This window comes from Trichosurus vulpecula, chromosome 2, assembly GCF_011100635.1.
Source record: "Trichosurus vulpecula isolate mTriVul1 chromosome 2, mTriVul1.pri, whole genome shotgun sequence".
Taxonomy (NCBI): Eukaryota; Metazoa; Chordata; class Mammalia; order Diprotodontia; family Phalangeridae; genus Trichosurus; species Trichosurus vulpecula.
Genome location: NC_050574.1, coordinates 396,859,308 through 396,882,940, shown reverse-complemented (window position 1 = coordinate 396,882,940; position 23,633 = coordinate 396,859,308). Strand labels below are relative to the sequence as shown.

At 36.2% G+C, this 23,633-nt stretch overlaps 1 pseudogene; it reads right to left on the bottom strand.

Moving 5' to 3' along the window:
- Positions 1-794: 794 nt before the first annotated feature.
- On the bottom strand, positions 795-22,798 carry LOC118837244 (annotated as a pseudogene).
- Positions 22,799-23,633: the final 835 nt, after the last annotated feature.

Here is a 23,633-nt window from a genome sequence, read left to right as displayed (position 1 = left end):
ACAGGATATGTAAAGTGTTTAACAATATTGCTTTGGTTCAGGAAGTTAAGAGCCCTGTCTGTTGGTCTTTATGGTAATTTCTCTGCTTGTATTTTCTCTATATTTTATTTTCTCTGATGTTCAGGGGGCTGACTTTTCCCCTGAATTAGTGAATGTAATTAAAGAAGATTGTTGACCCTTTAAAGTTGCTTTCCTTTAACAGTATATTAAAGAACCTATGCTAGCAGGCCATCCTGGGTATACTAGGGTGCTTGCTGTTTCAGACCTACACAACAACACCCTGATGCTACATGTGGAGGGTGGAGCCCCTCACAACACATAGGTCTCACTACATAAATTAAACTTCATGAATTCTTTCCATCTTCAATTGATCTTCATATCTCATTATCTTAAGGCATGTTGCCATGGTGGAAGCCCTCTCCAAATGCTCTAGATCTTATCCAAGGTTGGGGAACCTGCAGCCTTGAGTTCACATGTGGCCCTCTAGGTCCTCAAGTGTAGCCCTTTGATTGAATCCATACTTCACAGAACAAATCCTTTTAGTAAAAGGATTTGTTCTGTAAAACTTGGACTCAGTCAAAAGACTATACCTAGGGACTTAGAAGGCCACATGTGCCCTCAATTATTATCTAACACTTTCAAACATTTGACACCTAGAACCAAACAGAATATTCCCAATATATTCTATTTTTTTCCAGAAAAGGAAAAAAAAAGTTTTAATTTTCACTTTTTTTCATAGTCATAAAATAAAAGACAAAATTATTCATCAGGATTCTAAATTTTAGAAAATGTGTTCATGCCACCTGCCGTTGATCAAGCAGTTTCTGTTTCTCCTGGAGAAGTGCTTGAATCTGGGCTCTTCCCCACTCGATTCGGCTCTGGAGCGTGGCAATCTCCCCAGCCATCAGCAGAGCTGCCCGGAAACTTCCTTGGGCCTGCCGCAGACTCTGGGGCACCAGGATCCCAAACCAGGTCAGGGGATCCCGCTCTGGAGACGTCGCAGAGGTGTGGGTGGGGTGGGCTGCAAAGGAGACCCCTGAGGCTGCAGCCGCCTGCGAAGCACCGGAAACTGAGACTCGGACTCTGGCTCCCCATAATTACTTACACCTTGGGACACCTGGGGTCTCCCGTCCTTCGGGGTTCCAGTTCCAGTGAAAATCACCTCGAACTCAGGCCGACCTGGCTTGGGCTGACTCGTGCAGACGCAGAAGTGAGCCATAGAGGAGCTATACCGAAGGGGGCTGACAGCCTTGGCACCCATAGCATAGCGAGTCTTAGAGAGGGAAAACTAGCCCTCCTCCACTCGGGCATTCAAGGCCACCTGCTTCCCTTCCAGCTGCTCAAGTTCCAGGCGCAGCTGCACGAGGGTCGCATCTAACCGGGTGCTCGAGGCTCGCAAAGCCTCGGCTTCGGAGGCCGCAGCGCTTTGACCCCCAATATATTCTTACCAGAGCCTAACCCAGTAGAACTACTATTTCTCTTGTTCTGGGTATGATGCCTTTCTGAAAACAGCCTAGGAAGAAATTGCCCTGTCACACTGCTGATTCAAATTGAGCTACACCTTACCCACCCACCCCCAACCTTTTTCAGATAAACTTATCTAGCCACACTGCCCTCATCTTGTATATCTGAAGTTACTTTTTTTGGGGGGGTGGGGAGAGACTCAACTGTAAGAATGCATTTATTCCTATTGAATTTCATCTCAGTAAATTCAGTGTAGTGCTCTATCTTATAAAGGTCTTTTTGAATTCTGACTCTGTCGTGCATCATGAAGGCTATCCTTTCCAACATTTCCTTATATGCAAATTTAAGAAACATTCCATCTAGGTCTAAGCTATTGATGAAGTGTTAAACAGCACAGGGCCAAGCCCAGCATTGAAGTTCAGCATAAGAGACCTCCATCCTGGTTGACAGGAAACCTTTAATGACTAATCCAAATTACATGTGTATTCCATTCCAGATATACTGCAGATCACCATAAGAATACGAACTCACTTATTTGGACTAAAACTGCCTCGTGGGCAAAACACAGAAACAATGGCAGGTGATTGAAGGTTTTATTCAAGAGTGAAGAGGTCCAGTAAGAGAAAATAAGTCCAGAAATGAGGTGAGCCTAGTAATATGTGTTAAGAACAACAACAACAAAAGGAATCATTTAACTCTACTGGGAACAAGAAGATCAAAGAATCAGTCAGTAAGTCAACAAGCAAAAGCTCCTAGCAGGAGTCAAGAGCTGGAGATACAATATCAAAAGTGAAATAGTCCTTTCCTCAAGAAGCTCTGCCCTTTAGAACATCTCCATATGCTAATGGTGGAGATAGTATGGACAGAGCAGATTCCAAATGAACACAAGGTTGTTGTTGTGTTCATCCTTTGTAAGAGGACCATGAATCAGGGAAATGATGACATGACTTGCAGTTGATTTTGATTTGAGTGAGGGGAGGCTGTGCAAGATCACCAGCCTCACTTACTCCTCCAGAGCCATCTGGATCCAGTGATCAGATATTCAACAAGATGACTGGAGATGAACCAGGATGCAATGGGAAACCCTGGCTAAGGTCTTTTCATGTACTCACTTAGAGTGAGGTGACGCCCATTCAGGGAAATAGATCTCTTTAAGAAGTGAGTCAAGGGGCAGTCTGGGGGGAGGGGGGGCAGAGCCAAGACGGTGGCATGCAAACAGGGACTTACTTGAGCTCTCCCCCAAATCCTTCTAAACACCTGTAAAAAATGACTCTAAAAAAATTCTGGAGCTACAGAACCCACAAAATGACAGAGTGAAACTAGTCTCCAGCCCAAGATGGCCTGAATTGTCTCTGGGGAAGATTTATCATACCATGCTAGGAGTAGAGTGCAGCCCAGCGTGGACCATGCTGGAAGACACCAGGCCAGAGTACACCTGATGGAGCAGGCCTCAGGGCCCTGAATCATTGAGCTGTGGCAGTTTCCAGCATTCGCAAAGTACAGATGCCAAAGACAACAAAACCAGTGGACCTGGGTGAGAAAAGTACATGATCTAGCCCCAGCCCTAAGGTGACAGAGGTGGCTGCCATGGTGGTGGCACCCTCAGCAGTGAGGACTGCTTCCTCAGCTCCAGGCCCACAGATGGTGGGGAGAATCAAGTGGGTGATCAGAGCAGGACTGCAGGGATATCTTTGCTGGTGATGAGGCAGTTTTCTCTTGCTTTACCCTGCTTGGATTGGGGTTGCAGTCCTGGTTGGCAGTACTTGGGGGAGGAGGAGAACTGGTGTGGCAAAGCTTGTGCTGGATGTGGAGAGGGAGTCCTCTTGGTAGTTACATGGCAGAAAGGAGTGCTTGAGATCACTCACAGACCAGAGCACAGGCCACGAGAGGAGTGTCATATGACCTCAGAATAGAAGTAGCAATGAAAACAGCAGCACAAAACCCCTGAAGCTTGGGACAGAGCATGCTCTACTCTGAAAGCAGTCATACCCTGACAAAAAGCTCAAAAGTCAAGTAATTGGCTGGGAAAATGAGCAGGCAGTGTAAAAAAAAAACTCAGACTATAGAATCTTTCTTTGGTGACAAAGAAGATCAAAACATACAGCCAGGAGAAGTCAACCAAGTCAAAGATTCTACATCAAAAGCCTCCAAGAAAAATATGAATTGGTCTCAGGCAATGGAAGAGCTCAAAAAAGATTTGGAAAATCAAGTAAGAGAAGTAGAGGAAAAACTGGGAAGAGAAATGAGAGTGATGCAAGAAAATCATGAAAAGGGAGTCAACAAATTGTTAAAGGAGACCCAAAAAAGAGCTCCAAAAAGCTAATGAGGAGAAGAATGCCTTAAAAGGCAGAATTAGCCAAATGGAAAAGGAGGTGCAAAAGACCACTGAAGAAAATACTGCCTTAAAAATTAGAATGGAGCAAGTGGGAGGTAGTAACATTATGAGAATTCAAGATTTTATAAAACAGGACCAAAAGAATGAGAAAATGGAAGACAATGTGAAATATCCCATTGGAAAAACCACTGATCTGAAGAATAGATCCAGGAGAGATATTTAAAACTTATTGGACTACTTGAAAGCCATGATCAAAAAAGAAGCCTAGACATCATCTTTCCAGAAATTATCAAGGAAAACTGCCCTGATATTTTAGAACCAGAGGATAAAATAGAAATGGAAAGAATCCACTGATTGCCTCTTGAAAAAGATCCCCGAAAGAAAGCTCCTAGGACTATTGTAGCCAAATTTCAGGGTTCCCAGGCCAAGGAGAAAATATTGCAAGCAGCCAGAAAGAAACAATTTTAGTATTGTGGAAACACAATCAGGATAATACAAGATCTAGCAGCTTTTACATTGGGATCAAAGGGCTTGGGATATGATATTCCAGAGGTCAATGGAGCTAGGATTAAAACCAAGAATCACTTATCCAGAAAAACTGAGTATAATACTTCAGAGCAAAATATGGATTTTCAATGAAATAGAGGACTTTCAAGCATTCTTGATGAAAAGACCAGACCTGAGTAGAGAATTTGACTTTCAAGTGCAAGAATCAAGAGAAGCATGAAAAGGTAAACAGGAAAGAGAAATCATAAGGGACTTACTGAAGTTGAACTGTTTGGTTTACATTCCTACATGGAAAGATGATATTTGTCACCTATGAGACCTTTCTCAGTATTAGGGTAGTTGAAGGGAATATACATATATAGACAGAGTGCACAGGGTGAGTTGGAAAGGATGATATCTAAAAAAAATTGAGGTGAAAGAAGAATATATTCAGAGAAGGAGAAAAGGAGAGATAGAATGGGGTAAATTATCTCACATAAAAATGGCAAGAAAGAAACTGTTGTAATAGAAGGGAAGAGGGAATGAGTGAATCTTGCTCTCATCAGATTTGGGTTCAAGAGAGAATAACATACTCAATTGAGTATCTTACTCTATAGGAAAGTGGAGGGAAGGGGATAAGAAGGGGTGGGGGATGATAAAAAGGGAGGGCAGATTGGGGGAGGAGGTAGTCAAAAGCAAACATTTTTTGAAAAGAGACAGGGCAAAAGGAGAAAAATGAATAAAGGGGGACAGGATAGGATGGAGGGAAATATAGCTAGTCCTTTACAACATGACTATTATGGAAATGTTTTACATAATGATACATATATAACCTATATTGAATTGCTTGCCTTCTCAAGGAGTGTGAGTGGGGAGGGAAGAAGGGAGAGAATTTGGAACTCAAAGTTCTAAAAACAAATGTTAAAAATTGTTTTTACAAGCAACTGGAAAATAAGATATACAGGCAATGGAGTATAGAAATCTATCTTACCCTACAAGAAAGTAATGCGAAAGGGCATGGGGGGAGGGGCTGATAGAAGGGAGGACAGACTGGGGAAAGGGGAAATTAGAATGCTTGCCATCTTGGGGTGGTGGGGAGGGTAGAGATGTGGAGAAAATTTGTAACTCAAAATCTTGCGGAAATGAATGTTGAAAACTAAAAAGAAATTTAAAGGAAAAAAAAGAAAAAAAGAAGTGAGTCAAGGGATGGCCCTTTTAATTAGAAAAAAAGAAAGGAAAAATCAAGCTGGAAGAGCAAGATCCTCACGGCTGCTGTTCCAAAAAGAAACAGTTACCATTGACATTCACTCTAAGTCAGGAGGGCCCAAAATACAGCCATTATGTGGAGCTTGGGCGGGGACCTATTGTGGTCTAATGTATGAGCTTTAGAAGAAACTGATTTTAAGGTTTTTGATAGGAAGAAAGAATAAAAGAATGAAAGAAGGAAAGAAAAAAGGAAAGAAAGAAAGAAAGAAAGAAAGAAAGAAAGAAAGAAAGAAAGAAAGAAAGAAATAAGGAAGGAAGGAAGGAATGAAAGAAAGAAGGAAACAAGGAAAGAAAGAAGGAAAGAAGGAAAGAAAGAAGGAAAGAAAGAAAAAAAAAGAAAGAAAGAAAGAAAGAAAGAAAGGAAGAAGGAAGGAAGGAAGGAAATCTACCAGTAAACTTCAAGTTAAGTGGGCAGCTTCTGGCCATCAAAATTCACCTTCCTTTGGAGAGGAAAAGAAGGAGAGGGAGAGGAGAAGCTGAATTACCCAAATAGCTGGGTCCCCTTTTCAAGCAGCTCAGTATACTCATAGGTGGTTTGTTTGTTTTTTCATTTTCGAAGAGGACCATGACATCAGGGAAGTGATAACATGATTTGAATACAAGGTAGTTTGGGAAGAAAGGTTACTAGCTGCTGGAGGGATGCAAAAAGGTGTATAGAAAGGAGGTATTTGAGTTGAGTTCTGAAGAATACCATGGAAACAAGATGGTATAATAGGTAAAGTACTGGAACTGGAGTCAGGCAGACCCAATTTCAAATCCTGCCTCAGACATTTACAACTCTGGGACCCTGAGCAAGTCACTTAAGTTCTCCCTATCTCATTTCCTCATTTGTAAAAGATGGATAATAATGTAGGTTTAATATGAAGATCATATGAAATAACATATGTAAAGTGCTTTGTACTTAAAAGTGCTGTATAAATGCTTCTCCTCCTCCTCCTCCTGTTTCTTCTTCTTCTTCTTCTTCTTCTTATTATTATTATTATTATAATTATTATTATTATAAGTAATGCAGGTGAAAGGGAAAAAACATTTAAAATGGGGAGATAATCATTGCAAACTTATGAAAATGGTAGAGGGAGCGCCTTCTGTATGGAATGGAAAGTAGAACAATATGGCAAGAAAATAGAATGCATAAAGGAGAGAAATCTATAAACAGAGAAGAAGGCAACAAATTCTGAAGAACTTTAAATGAACTCAAAGGAGTTTATATTTGATCCTTGAGGAGCCAGGAGATTTTATTGATGGGGAGGCAAAGGGAGTATAAAACAATTAGATTTCCACTTTAGGAAAGTCATAGCACCTGTTTGGATGGTGGATTTGAGTAAGGAGTTTGAAATGGGAGACTAAATAGAATACTTGCAATAACACCATGTAATAAGGATCTGAAGTATGGTGGTCTCTATTTGAGTGAAGAGGAGATGTAGTATCTAAGAGATGTATAAAGAGAAATGACAAGATTTTGTAGTCTAAATATGAGTATAAGAAATTGAGGTTGACAACGTGGATGTAAACTGGCATGATTAGAAGGATATGGCACCTTCAACCAAAATAAGGAAGTCCAAAAGAGGAGCAAAAGTAAGGGTAAAGAAAGATAATGAATATCATTTTGGCCATGTTGAGATTGAGAAGCTTATGGGACATCCCATTTGAAATATCCAATAAACATGATGCATAATTGGACTTCATGAATGAAACCAGGGCTGGGTATATTGTTCTGGAAGTCATCTGTGTAGAAATGCTTAAGCCAGCTAAGATGACCATGACAATTGTCAGATACTAGAAGTGGTTAGTTTCTGATTCGTTTCTTTTATTCCACCAAGGTGAATAATTTTCAGACAAAAAAAGGATAGGTTACAAATGGTTCAGGAAATTAAAATCAATGATAAATAAAAAGACAGTTAGAAGGCACTTAGCTACAAAAATGGCTTGAAGTCACTAGATCTGTGTGAACAACCTTTATCCCCCAGGAGATTACCTCCTATACCATTCCTTTCTTCTTGAATATCATTTCTGCTATTCTAGTGGCTTTTTTCCTCAGAGATACAAATATATTTAGGTGTCCCCTGTTCTTAAAGAAACAAACAAATCCCCTCACTTAACATACCATTCCTTAAAACTATCAGCATATAACTTTTCTCCCTCTTATAAATTCCTAGAAATAATAGTATCTATTCGTGCCTCCATTCCCTCAAGCCACTATGTGCCAAATATTTTATGCATTTATAATTATTTAGAATAGTTTTCCTTTTATTACTTCCTCATGGATTTTGTTATTGTAATATAATACCTCACTAATTTGTAAAATTATAATTGTACCTATCATTACTGGTATTATTCTGAAGATTATCCACTTTGGTAGAGAAAAAAAGAAACAAAGTAGAAACTGATCACTTCTGGTATCTGATAATTGTCATTCTTCTCTTAACTTTGTGAAGCATTTCTATTGATTTTCATAGATTTCTGTTGAAAACAGTTGCTTTCATGAAGCTATTAATAATCTCCATGAGTTTCTTTCCTCATTCTTTGGAGCTTTTTAAAAATACATCATCATGTCAACTGTCTCCATTTTGACAAATTTGTCTCTAATTTCTTTCTCTTGTCTTACTGCTCTCACCAGGATTTTTATAACTACTTTGGATAATAGCAGAGAAAGATAACATTATTATTTTGTACATTTAGTGATAAACCTTCTAATATTTAATCCGCAAATATTGCATGTTTTGGGTTACACACATATGCATATACACATATGTGTACATAGATATTTCAAGAAATTAAAATGTGGTCCTTCTCTGCCTATATACTCTAGAGCTTTTAGCATTATTAAGTATTGTATTTTGTTAAAGGCTTTCCCTCCCTCCCTCCCTCCCTCTCTCTCTCTCTCTCCATATATATATAATCATATGTTTCTGGATGGCTTTGGTATGATTAATTATATTAACTGCCTCCTAATGCTAAATCATCTTTGTATACCTAGTACATATAAAACTTGATCATACTAAATAATTCTGGATATAGTCCTGTAATCTTTTTATTTAATTTTTTGCTTTTTTGCATGTGTATTCATTACTGATATCAGTCAATAGTTCTCTTTCTTTGTCTCTTCCTCTTATGTTTTGAGTTTGAGGATTATATTCATCTTATAAATATAGTTTAAGAGAGTGTTTTCTTTCTTAATTTTCATGAATGGTTCATGTGAATAGTTAGTAATTAATTATCCTTTAAATGTTTAATGGATTTAAACAAGAAATATATCTGAGATGAAGGGATATTTTCCCTTATGCTGTTAATAGCTAACGTTCAATTTTATTTTATATAATTTTTAATTTTTTATATAATTTGGTTGTTTGACATGGCAATTTTATATTCTGTTAATAGGAATATTTTATATTTTTGTGAATAATCCTTTTTAAGCATCACATTTAATGATTATCTACAAAAATTTAAATAAACAAATTAATGAAACAAAAAATAGAAGTCTAAAAAAGCCCAAATTAGCAAACAGAGATTGATCAAATCATAAATGAACTCTAAAAGGAAAGACTCTTCTCCTAATGAATTCTACTAAGTATTTAATGGACCAATCATACTTTATAAAAAAAAAATATCTAAATGACTAACAAGTACTTTTCAATACTCCTTACAACAAAACAAATATGGTCCTGATATCCAAACCAGGAAGGGATATGAGTGAACAAGAGAATTATAGACTTTACTAATGAACATTCATTACATAAAACTTTACTATTGTATACTCATGCATAATTTTATAAGTCTTAGCCAAGCAGCTACAGCAGTATATATACATATTATACAAATATATACACATATATGAACATATATGTATGTATGTATACATACATGCACATGCACTTATATATACATATACACAAACACACAGATATATATACATATATATACTATATATATACATGTATGTATATGTATGTACATTTTTGTGTCTAGTGGTAGCCATCTCTAGGGTGGAGACAGAGGAAAGAAAAAAAGGAATTTACATGATAATATTGTTTTATTTTTGAAAAGTATAGCAAACTATGCATTGTAGATTTGCACTTTTATGTACAATCATATTTTTTATTGTACCATGTTATTGAAATGCTTCTTTTATTCAATAAATTAAAATAAAAATAAGAAATAAAAATAAAATACATAATCTTAATTATGTATAAATTGAAAAGGCTTTTTTCTTCAAATTTTATTGCAAAATCAAGACCATCAGAAAAGAAATAAGTGAGGAGAGAAAGCATTAAATATCTTTGAAAAAACTTATCAGAGATATAAAGAATATATGTATGTATACATGTATGTTTACATATGAAAGATCAAGAACAATTTCCAAATAGATGTCAGCAGAAGATATTTAATTTTAAAAAATCAACAACCATATAGAATAAAAATGTTTCAAATCATTAAGAGAAATGTAAAATATAACCACTATGTGATTTTACCTCACATCTATCACATTTGCAAATATTATTTATTGAAAAGTAGAAATGGTTAATGTTCAAAGCATGTGAAGAGGGGAAGCAAACCAATACTCTGTGGAGTTATAAATTGATTCAATTCTACTGGAAAGCAATTTACAATTGTGCAAAAAATTCACTAGACTGTTTATATTCTTTGACCCAGCAATACTACTATTAAGCTCATACATACCTTCAAAGAGGTTAGAGAGCAATAAAAGTTCTATATAGTCTAAAATTTTGCAACCATCACATTTTGAAGTAATGTGAGACCAGAAGGTAGTAGGCATAGCAGGAAAATCGTAACATCACTAGAAGATATCATCACTGCAGCATAGGAGGCACATGCCATGTTCTGACCCCATGTGTTTCTTATTTGAGCATACTTCTGGGTGTATCCACAAGTGTATCCTATGGTTTTTCTCTCCACATGCATTTCCTAACTGTAGCCATTTTCCCCACTGATAAGTTTATGTATTTGTGGGAGAGTGTAGCCCAGGTCTATGGGGGAAATGTTCTATTGCTACTTTTCTAATGCTCTTTGACTAAATGCTTTTGAATTTATCCTCTGGATAACTAGTAAAAATAAATTCATCCCTGGGGACCCATAAACTGTGATTTATTTGAGTAGAAGTAGACCCACAAAATACAGAAAACTTGGGAAAGCTTCTCTGTGGACACTGAATGAGGAGTAGATGACTCAGACACTTAAATTGCAATACACTGCTTCTGTACCATTAGACAAGAATCAAAAGTGAGAGTACAAGCTCTGAATTTGAGATTCAAAAAGAAAAGAGAAAAGGAAATGGATATATGATTCAAATAATTTTATAGGAGTGTTTTCTCTGAAGTCTTGTCTTCAACATTTCTTCTGTATTCAGAAATGATTTTGTCACTGTATACAAGAAAGCAAAACTTAGTGTGTTTAGACAGCTAAGGCTACTGGGGTGGGGGGGGGATGGTAAAGAGGAAGGGAAAGTTGTAAAGGAGATAGACATACATTTTTGCCCCCAAAGCATTCACATTGAATATATGCCATCATTATGAAAAAATGTTCCTTGTTAAAATTCTCTTTCAACTCCTCCTCAAGGTGTGGAGGTAAACCTGGATTTTCCGAAGCTGCGTCACTAGAGTGAAAGTCTTGACAAATCTTAGCAAATAGGAAGGCATTTGAGTAATGGCTTAATGACAGAATGACTGTATTTTGAAGACCTATGCAAGAAAATTCATTGAGTGCCATCATCAGTTGGTTGGCCATTGGGGAATTTTGTATATTGGTTGCTTTAGCTACTGAAATTTGAGAGAACTACCTACTAAAGCAAGGAGGGACTATGAACTACGTTGGTGGAGACAGTATCTACACCAATGAAATCATAGATTTATGAAGTAATAGGGAGAATGCGTACCCATTTATCTATTCGGTCTCAATGAGAAATTACCTGATTCCCAGTAGTGTAATCATGTAATGCCGTCATGATTTAAGTGCCAGAGGATTTTTATTTCAAATCTCCAAAAAAAGATCGAAGGCTGTAATAGGGAGATTCTTGCATTTGGCTTTTTGTTTTAGATCCCTTCTAACTCTGGCCATTCTGGTGATGAGTAAAGACTAAACTAGTTGTTCAAGACCTAAGGGTCCCCTAGGCCCTTTCAGAGTGCCCTTGAGATCAAAACTATTCTATAATAACACAAAGATTTTTAATGTCTAATGTGGCAAACATCAATAGATATAATCCATATAAACAAGAGCTCTTTGGGGGATTGACAATAATTTTAATAGTCTAAAGGAGTCCTGAGAACAAGTAGTTTGAGCACTGCTGGACTAGATTCACAAAAAGTGATTCAGTAGGCTTGAAAAAACCTCTTAAGTGGAAAACTTCCCAAGGGACATTTAAATCAAGCAGAAAAGTCCCTTGATCTAAACGGTGGCTAAAGATATATTGCATCACTGATAGAAAAATATACACTGAACACCCCTGGATATAAAAAGTAGGAAAAAAGAAACTTCTTTTATCCTCTTGATACCCCTACCCTCTATTTGTTTTCCACTCCTGATAGAAGGCAAATTATTCTGTTGAAATGAAGGTACTAGGCAACCTGTGCCTCATGGTCAGAATAGTAACCTTTCTTGATCAAGGTGATTTTTATGTCAGTTAATGTACACTGCCCCTAAAGGCTAAGTAGACACTTTGTGCCATGGAAGGGACATACTTCATTCTGCCAAATTTACAAGGAATAGAATTGTTCATTGACTTTCAAGTTTTCCCAGAAATATTCTCTCTTTTTACCCCTCCTCAAAGGAACATAGATGAAGAGCTCTAAGGGGCCATGGAGATACTAGGATCATAAGTAGAGACCTGGAAGAGACTTTGGAGGTCTTCCAGATTGATTTCCTCATTTTATAGATGACTCTTCCCTAGTCATACAAATAAAATGGTACATTGACTTTTGAACATCTGCTAAATATCCTTCCTTAAAAATGCTGGAGGAAAAACTAAAACTAAAGATTTAATTCCAAAAATCTTAAAAGAGGCAAAACAATCCGAATCAGAAGTACTTCTCTGCAGTCAGAGAGAAGCCTGTGGCACTGGGGCAGTCTGAATTGCCTCTCTTATTCAGGAATAAATCACCCACGACTCCAGAACATGTTAGTTCTGTAAACCTGTCATTCATGATCTGCAAATTGTTAGACATTAGAATACAGAAGAACATAGCTTTGATACACAGACCCTTGATATAGGTGTTGCAACTTCAACACCAAAGAGGTATGGTTTCTGCAAGCAGGCAGGTTGAAATTTCATGCCAAGAAAAGCCTCCACTCTTATTCCTTGAAGACTTCTCAGCAAGGATTAGAATATACATATTTCATGCAAAAAATCAGACATAAAAAACAAAATGGCTCTTATTTATGAGTGGGGAAATTCAAAACCTGGAGCTGCAACCTCTACTTAATGCCGAGGCCATGAAAATGCAATGATCTACAGAAATTCACACATTCGTCTCTGGGGGCATTGTTACAGGCTCATAAAAAGTCAAATTGCTGTTACTTGAGCTTGCAAATAATTCATACGTATCATTTGTCTTATAGTCCTAGCATTTTCCTGCTGTGCTGACCACCTACCCACAAATGTGCACTGTAGCAGTCCCACTCTTGACACAAGCACAGGAAGAGAGGAATGTGAAATTGGAGGAGATTCAGAATGCCAACGCGAACCTGCCCAGCAGATGCATTCTGACCCCAGTGCAAAATAGCTAACACTTGCCCAATGTGCCAGCTTGTGAGTTTATAGTCTAATAACCTTGGAGAAAAGTGCTGGCCAAAGCAACACACTGATGAAGAAATATCCAACCAGATTGCTTTTCTTATTAGTATCAATAGACTTCCAAAATCTAATAACTACAGAAACTGAGAACAAGAAAGTCTATCTTGATTTGGTCCTTCACAGTTCCAGCTCATATTCACACAAAATCAATTCTTCACTAAATTGCTTAATTGATAGAAAAAGATCAAAAGAAAGGAAATATTCTGATTTCATCAATATCCCACTTTTCTTCCTTACCTGTGTGGGATCAGAAATAACAGGTTAAGGAAAGCAACAGGCTCTAATATACTTATGACTATGGCTCTCTCTCCTCTTTTCTTCTCCCCTTCCCTCCCCTCTTCCCTCCTCTTCCCTTCTCTTCCCTTCTCTTCTCTTCTTTCTCCTCTCCTCTCTTCTCCTCTCCTCTCCTCTCTTCTCCTCTTCTCTCCTCTCCTCTCCTCTCCTCTCCTCTCCTCTCCTCTCCTCTCCTCTCCTCTCCTCTCTCCCCCCCTCCCCTTCCTCTTTTGTTCCCAATTTCCTTTAAATATCCTTCTCTTTTGTGCCATTTTAGGATGTTTGAAATGACTGTGTACCACCATTCAATAAAGCCCATGCTAATTAGTGGCCAGAAGGGTGGGTATCTCTCATTTCATCCTCTCCCTATTGTGGAGTAAGCCCAGATAAGCCAATCAGCAACCTTAGGTAGAAAGCATTAGAGATGCCTTATTTGATCCTCTACTTTGCTCCACATGTTATATCCACCTTTTAAAGCTTCAGTTCAAGACAGTGTTTCCTTAGCACATTCTACCCACAGAGAAGGATAAAATAACAATGTTTGGCTTTCTTTTTTTTTTTCCTTGGGGAGTTACAGGGTCCTTGAATCAAAATATGAAAGAAATAAAGTTGGTCCTGTAGGAGAGGCCTCAGGACTGACCTTCTTCTCTTACTCTGGATTCAGTCATTGCTGATGCATAGACTGGATTAACAGTGATGTCAGCCAGAGAGCTGGATTGTTATCTTCAGCACTAAAAGAAAAGCATTAAACTTTCATTGAATCAAGGAACATTGTTAGGTGTGGGGAAGGAAAGAGTGCATGTGTCTGTCTGTGTGTGTTTGTGTGTACATTACAATGTCTCCTAAGGTTCAGTTTAATTCAACGCTATACCACCAGAAAAAAAGTAATGAGAATATAGCCTTCTTGAATTGCTCCAGTCCTGCTCTTTTTCCCTCCCCCTGAAAACTCTGAAAGGAAAAAAAAAATTGCTGCAAATCAACGATACTAGGATTTCCTCTTTGTTATTCAAATGGTGGCTATGTCTGCTGAAAACAATTTACTTTCACAGACATTTTCATCATGCAGTATCTTGCTGGATTTTATGGGGGGGGGGGGAAGGACCTGTGCCATCTTTGCATTTAAAAGAGACAGATGAAGATTCTTATTTGCTGAATGAAATATCGATCTCAATAATTGCCTTGAGTTCCAAGGAGATATTAGTCCCCTTTTCCTTAAATGCTGCTAAAGAAATCTAGCTGTTGGTTAGTGGAGGGAAGGCAATAGGCCTTCACCAAAATGGTATGTTATTAAAAACTCAATGAATCTTGAAGTGTCTAGTTTATTTAACGTGATTTCTTTTGGTTGCTTTTCTTGCTGTTGTTGTTTTGTTGTTTTATATAAATGCAGAGGCTATTTTAATTTGATCTGTGTTTTTACTCAAAAAAGCACCATTCTTTCCCATGGAGGCTCTGTTCTCTTTCAGGTTTTCTCAAGGGACTTAATGCCATCTCCTCTGTCACAGCCTACTCCAACTGCTAGCACTATGGTCAAGAGGCCAACACTCATCAACTACCAGCTTCATGAATGCGAAACTCAACAAATGATCCAGATTAGGTCTAGGCCTTACAACTACAACTCAACATGAAGTTGGGGGATTAGTTTTTCCCTTCCTACCTGAAGGCCAGAGACCAAAGTGACCTAGAGCTTCCAGTGAAGTAAGTTATCCATCCGAAGAATATCTCAAAACTCAGCATCAAAACAAAGGATTTCTGAAATAACAATGCTGCATTTATAACACTGGTCTTCTGGTTGGCTCATCTGGAGACCCATTCTAGTATGACTTTGAAAATTAGATTTCCACACAAGCAATGCAATCCCCTACAAGCTTACTGAAGTTTTCAAGACAGGAAACAAAATGAGAGATTTGTCCTCAGCTGTCTGATCATGTCAAATTATCCTCTAAAATTCATGGCTATTTTATTCTCATTCACACTACATTTGTTACTAAAATTTAACCTTACTAAAATCATGGTGTTGGTAACCTATGAGAAATGGCCAATTTCTATGGATATTTTATAATCACTCACAATAAAAATAATTGGTAGAATTTAAATTTATTAAACCATGATTTTGGTAGCCTATCAGAAATAGTCAGTATGTTGTTACATATAAATTCAAATGTTAAAATATTCGTTTTGTTCAGCTTTTTAAAAAAATAGACATTTATTACTACTCACTTCCTTTGGTTTAGGGCTTTACGTATTAATGGAAAATCAAAGGAGCAGTAACAGGCATTTCAGTTGCTTAGCCCTTCTTTATTCATTCTTTTCACTGCCTTAAAAATTCATTAGGAAAAAATATAAAATGCAGATTTACTACTGACATTATAAATTCCAACTTAAAACACACATCTGCACAGTAGGAACTTGAGTAAAGATACTGTCTACTCTAACTCCAAAAAAAAAAAAAGTCAAGCCAATCTCTTACCAGGAAAAGTTGCTTAACCTGTGAAAGAAGCAGGAAGAGGCTATCAAAGGTAATACTGTGAATCTGATCATAGTTAATTTTCAAAAATTTATATAATTTTAATGTTTTGTATTTAATGAGCAAAATTTCTGCATGGCCATCAAATAAATTTGATTGAGAATAGGATATAGGTATGTATAGACAGAGCTTTTTGATAGAAATGGAGTGAGGTTCTTGCTATTCATTTTAACCCCCAAAATGAAATCATCCAAAATATTGATAATTTTTATCAGTAGAGCTACAGGCCAATGATATGGAATTTAGGAGAATATGTTTTCATGACTATGGGGTTTATGGTCAAGATTAATTTTTGCCATTTAAGTTTTCGAGGTTGCAAATGACCTAAGAGCAGACAGTCCTTTTCAACCTCAGTTTTCATGACTTAAACTCATTTTAGAGAAACCAAAGCTCAAATTAATATTTAGATCTGAATGTTGTTTTAAATAAAATAGGGGTAAGAAATGGAGCAACGTACCAGGCTTTTCTTTTACTATGCCTTGTCAGACTGAGAAGTTCTCAATAAGAAGAAATTACACTTTTTAAACATATAACTTTCTGACAAAGATTAAATAACCTTGGACTAATAGGCAAATGGATTATAATCCTTCTGTTTTTACTTGTGTGCTTGGGGCATCTTTTTAACTACTCTGGGTTTTTCTTCATCTGTAGAATGAAGATAGTTATTCAGAACATTTCTCAAGGAAAAGGGTCATTACAGAAATTAACCAGAGAAAATGGCCATAAAAAGACATTAAACATGTCTTAAGAATCCTGTTTTCTCACTTAGGATTCAACATGAAAGGGTAACCCAACATTTGCAGCACATTTTGATAGTATACTATGAAAAAGAACATCTTTTGGATTTATAGTGTGAAATAATAACTTCTAGGAAGATAAAATGAAGAATCTGATTTTTTATCTCTCTACATAGTTGGTCATGGTGATAACCCTTCACCTTAATGTCATTTTCTGGTATTTAATGCTAGTGCTTGTGAAAATTTGTATTTCTTAAACAATTTTAGATGTAGGTATATCATCACCATGTTAGCATGTAGTAGCTGAAATATATAAGTTTTCTGAGTATAATTAATTAAATAAATTATGAATATAAATGATATGAGTATAAAATATCTGAACATAAATTATATTCATTTTTTCCATATATCCTTAGGAACTTAGTATCTTGCAAAGCAGAAATTATAGAAGTGATTTTCATTACCAACACTATGTTGCATTCTATATATGTATGTGTATGATGTTTTATTTTTATGTTTCTGATGCACACAGCTTTTCATTATGTAGATGTTTATTGCAGTGTGTTACAATAACCTCCAGTAGGTTATGATTGCAATGGGTGTTCCCATTTGAGGGTTAGGGCTTTTAAAATGTCTTTTTTTACTGTTTTGTAAATTACAAGCATTTCAATAAATAACTACAAAAAATAAAAAAGTGAGGAAATATCTCCAAGAGTTGGAAAAATAGAAAATGAGGACAGACAAAAAGACAAAACAACAGACTTCTTAAAGTCAGAACTAAAAAATACAAAATGTTTAATGGCCAGAGTCTGCCAATTTTTCCAGATTTCTTTGTTTTCACCAGTGTGTCAAGAATCTGCAATATAATTGACACTTTATCGGTTCTCAGAAAAGTTGAGATATGCTTTGTTTCAGAGATTACCCCAAATTGATATTTCATATGTTTTCTTGTTCCCTTAAACAGTACTTAGGTCTCCATCCAAAGATTTAATGTGCCACTTTGCTCCAGACGAAGCAAAACCTGCTTGTTTATTTTATCACTAGTTCAGTTTAAGAGTGCTGCCCCTGCGTATCTCCCTGCTTTATCAAAAACTTTTGTCAGAATCTAGAATCCTCCACACATAGGCTCTTTCCAAGCACAAAAGCTTTGGGTGCATTGACTAAATTGACCAATTTAATTTCTCAGGTCATAGAGCTGATATACTTGACCCATTTCTCCCAGGCCTGAGGTTAGGCAGAGTGGTATGAGAACAAATTAGTCTTCTAGTAGTAAGCTTGAAGGTTGAAAGGGAATGGAGTAAGAGGTCCCTCCTTTCTCCAAAACAAAGAATCCTTATAAGGAACTTTGGAGGTGAATCAAGAGGAAGAATTCATAATAAAATTTTAGTGATCTTTCTGTAAGTATAGCTAATTCCAGCTTAAGGTGGATATCTTAAGTAGATTTAAAAAACGAGTATGAAATACAGGGAAATTTACTAGAAATATATTGAATGGAGATAGGAGATGAAAATAACTTAACACTTCACTGCCTATAAAAGTCTGAAAGTTTAAAAGATCCATAGTTCACAAAGATTGTGACTGAGATTCCTTTGTCTTTTGTAAATTTGAAAAGTGTGGATGATAGACCTATTAGGCAAAGGAATATAAACCAAGGAGAAGAAACAACAAATAACTGACGAATACTCATTGACCCAACAAATTCTAGCTGCAGGGCTGCAGGTCACAGCAAGACAAAAGTCTGCCAATATGTTCTTTCACCACTGCTCCCATATTCAACAGTGAGAAGGAAAAAGGTCTCCTCATTTACTGAGGAAGAAAGTTGTTAGAAGGAATACCGTAAGTGTTCTTCCATCTTATAAAAAATGTAAGCTGTTTTCTCTTTTTCAATGGAAGAAAATGGTGTAAGGGAACCTTAAGAGAAAGTGATACCTAAACTGTTCATTCCAGCTGGGATTACCCTAGGGCTGAGGTTTGATTTGTAGCTGAAAGATCTACAAGAAAGAAGGAAAAGAAACAGTAGGAATAAAATTTCAGAGATTGGGAAACTAATTATAGGCCAGATTCTTCACTCAGTGCCTATGCTGTATCATTTGAGAAGCAACTTTCTTCCATCACCATAAATCTAAGAATATGACGGCCTTGAAGAATCCATGGTAGAAGCAATAAAGTTAGAATATTTTAACATATTCCCGATTGTAAAGGGAAGAATTTTGCTTTTTGTCCCAAGAGTCCTTTTCTGAATCTTTATAATAATGTGATCTTTTTTTTTCTACTTGAGCAAAATGAAATATAGATTTTTAAAGGATAAGAAAATCAAGTAGTACTAAAAATTCAATGATCTGTTATCTCTTACTTTAATATGTGAATATGCATCAAGTAACTTCAGTTTATTCATCTTTATTTCAACCAATGAATATAGAAGGTGGTGCTTAAACTAAGTCTTAAAGAAAACTAGGAATTCTTAGACGAGGAAGTGAGGAGGAAGTACATTTCAGATGTGGGGTAGCCAGTCTAAGGACAGGGAGGTTTGAGATGGAATGGTAAGTATGAGAAACAGTATGAAAACAAGTTTGATTGGGCCAAAAAGGACATGAAGGGGAGTAATGTATTAATAAGGTTCGAAAGATAGGCTGAGGAAAGGTTGTAAAGGGCTTTAAATGAAAAACACAGGAGTTGATATTTCACCCTAGTGGACAGGGGGCATTGGAGTTTACTAAATATGGAAGTGATATGATCAAATCTGAACCTTGAGAAAATCACTTTGCTAGCTGTGGAGAGAATGGAAATAGATTTACACACGTGTGTTTATGTACATATGTTTATGTGTATGTATACCAATTAAATGATAATTGATTTTATTTATCTCTCTAGAAGTCAACCATTTTATCATGGAAAAAATACATTTTTGAAACCAGAACTGAAAGTCATTACTATATACTGTTAAGGGAGATAGGAAAAAATATTTCCCTTAATTTATATACTTTGCATTAAATATGACATTGTAACAAATAATATTGAAGTTTTATTTTTAAATGTTGAAGATTAACCTACATTCATGAAAGAAGATTACTGAATAAAAATTAAAGTCTAGATTATAGGCGCATATGCATTTATATTCCATTTATTAGACAAAGGTTTAGTTCTCCTTTTTCCCCTACAAAGTATTCTACCCTCCATACAGTCTTGTCTTTAGTTTGGACAGGGGAACAGTATGGAAAGAAACACCCTAAGTTCTTTATGTACAGGTTCCTGAGAAGAAAGACTAGTTATAACACATTTAGAATTATCACAACCATCTTTTTCCTCACAAATAAACAAACCTAATAGCATGTAGGACAGAGAAAAGTCTAATGTCTATTCAATGAAATTTCTTCCCTATTCATCCTTGAATTTGTACTGAGCCACACTTTCTTTTAGACCACTCTTGGCCTAGTTATCAAGCAGAAGGCTACTATACATGTGCATTTAGTTATAAGGGAAATAGTATTTCCGCCAATCCCATTTCCCCCAAGTTAAAGAATATAATGACAGGCTGTTCCTTTTTCATATGCTAGCTGGGAGGGGGAAGGGGAAAACCAGAAATGACTATTAAAGCAGACATGAATGTATGGATCCTTAGATACAGTAATAAGAAGACATGCTTGTGAGAAATAAATCTGGGGGGGGGGGAACAAACAACCAACTATTGATTCAAAGGTGCAAATCCTTTCAAATCAAACTACTTGCAGTTTCAAGAGGAATGATTGAAAGGCTAAAAGATAAACTTTGTAAAATTTCTTAGTAAAATACAGAATCACTTTTTCTCTGTCCAAAATATTTTGACAGCCAGCACACAGCTGTCACCACTTATGAGACCACTCTTATGTGTATGCATGTGCTTTATGGCTGTTTGTATCAGTGTAGAATACGACCACAAATTCTTCTAAAATCAGTTCTTTTTTAGTGAAAGCTCTATAGGTAGTATACTGTTGTGGAATAATTTCTTGAAAGTATTTTTCCTTAATCAAAGGTGACCATGATTGAAATGATAATTTGTAAATTAAAATCAGAGACCACATAATCTATTGGCATTTTGGATTTGGCAAATTAATGAAATGCTTTAGACTGAATCTTTTTTTCTCCTCGTTTTTTAATTACATAATATTCAGGGCAAAGAAAAAAAATCTTTAATTCCTTGATATCCAGTTTATTTTTTGCTTTGTTTTGATAGTCACCTTATAAACAAGATAACTTTTGCATCTTTGTTTTCTTAAAGAAGTTATGTTTGTTTTGCTGCAGAAGTTATATTCATTATATATTCTTTACAGAAATTGTATTTAGCTTTCAAAATTAAATGTAATTTCAAACAATATGAGCAAATTTATAAAGTCAGAGACCAAAATGTGCAAAATTGCTTTTCTTTATAAAATAAAATTATTTTTTACAATACTTTCATTGTGTTTTCACTCAATTTTAAATTTAATTTTGCCTGTGTTCACCATTTAGCAATATATTTGCATTTTAAATGATAAATGAATGCCATGACTTCCTTATACTATTTGGATATTCTCATCCATTTTTATATAATGAACCTTTCTATATATTTCAAGTAGGCTGTTACATAACTTGTAGGTATGTTCATACTCTATTAAATTCAATTATTTATAAAAAGCCAACATAACATTAAAACAATGTCTGAAAAGTTTTCATAAAATTGCATATTTATAACTGTTTAATTCTCCGTGTCTGTACAGACCATAGAAACTACTACATTAGTAATATTTTAACTGTGTACTTGGTCTTCCTTGGCTTTATGCTCTCTACCTATAAAATAATTTTGTTTATTTTTAGACATGTAACAATTATATTGATATCAAATCAGGGCAAGATGGAGAGTAATCAAACTTCAGATTAGATAAGTTTACAATTTTTTTCATATCTGTAAGATAAATACATTTTTTCCTTTAGCAATAGCTCTATTTTTTTTCCTCAAACCTATGCTTAGTAGGAGTTATTTATATTGCCTTTTACCTCTCCAGCCACCTAACACCCCAACATGTAAGCCCTCTTGCAGTTAGGACCAGTAGTCTCATACAATTAACGAATGAAAGAATTAATTTATTTCTTTTTGTTTGAAAATACTACTTAGCATTTCACCTATTATAGGGTGAGCTTTATCCCAGAAGGAACTTATCTCTTTGGTGGTATAGAGAAAGGGAAAACAAATAAGTTTTTATGCACCACACATATCTACCATGTTTGAAATTTAAATGTAGAGGTAAAAGGGTTCTCAGAGATACCTTTTGCTGAGTACAATATCACCTTGTTCATCTCAGTTACTGACAATTCCCTGCTGATAATCACTGATTATCTCAACTATAGACAGTGTACCAAACTGAATTACAATTTAGGTCTAAAGTCTCCTGTACTATTGGGGAATTTTGTTTGAGGTTGTTTTTGTCCTTTGGACCATTTAAAGCAGTTGAATGAGGATCCGTTCATCTCTTCATGTGTGGGACTTCTGTTAGCTATGCAGCCTGGTCTTATCATTTTCTCCTTTTATGAATTTCACTCAGAGTGCAGGAGGGATCTTGAGCACCTTAATATTCACTTAATTTCTGTTTTGATTGGAAAGATGAGAGCAAACTCATTTGGAAATGAATTTTGTCATTTCGGACTGCATTCGAGGTTTTCTTGAGATATGTAAGACTGTGAGAAGTCATCCTCATCACAGAATGTGGGAGCTCATCTTAATTATGGTCGATTGCAGTACCATACTTATATTAATAATGTTTTTATGTTAAAGAGATTTTTTTGACCTTTTGGAGTACGGAAATCAATGAGAAGTTGATAAAGCCAAGTTCATTGCTGCCGAAAGTAAAACCAGCCTGATTTGTTTACTTACCTAAGCCTTCATCTGTCAGGCCCATTCTGAAATGATTTATAGACCTCTACCCAATGAAATCATTTAAAGTAGATTAGATTCAGGGAACAATCACCTCTAATATGACAAGCTGATGGAGGCTGACAGGTAACCAAGTTGCTCTGGATGGCAAACAAGTTCCTGAAATTCTGATTAAATTAAAATATTAATGGTACCACTGGGAAAATAAGATTGAATCATGTTAGGCGAATTCACTATTAGAACCAAAATGCAAATACAGAGTCACTCTGTGTGGGAAGAAAGCCTGCATGGGTACCAGGGGAAGTTACCTTAGTAAGCGAGAAAGCAGGAAGTGAATTCAAATGAAAAGCTTGGTGTCAGGAGCCCATCTTCACCTTTCCAAGGTCTGTGAAACAACAAGGCCTTCTGGGCTCTGGGGGTGGTAGGAAGGCTTCTGAGAGCTTTCATATTTTTATGGACTTGCTGCACCATGTTAATGAACATCTCTTGTCTCCTTCAGGTTATAAAGGTTACTCCTTTGCATCCTTGTTTCCTGCTTTTCCTATGTGCCCCCTCCCAATCCCACCTTTGTATTGGTTCAGTTCATGTTTTAAATTTGCCTCCATAAGCTCTAACCTGCCACACAAAATAGTTCTAACTGAATCATAATTGCCATATAGACCTGAAACTCTGGAGGCTTATGTATTCAGAGGTTCAGGAATGTGGTTTCTTTTTGATTAATTGATTTGTATAGGGTTTTTTGAGGAGGTTTTTTTTCCTATTGAAGCAACATGTATGACCCTTTCACTGGCTGTCAGGGGAATAAGTTCTCTTTGTTAACAAGAGCTTAGTTATACATTTTTGTGTGTGTGTCTTTAATG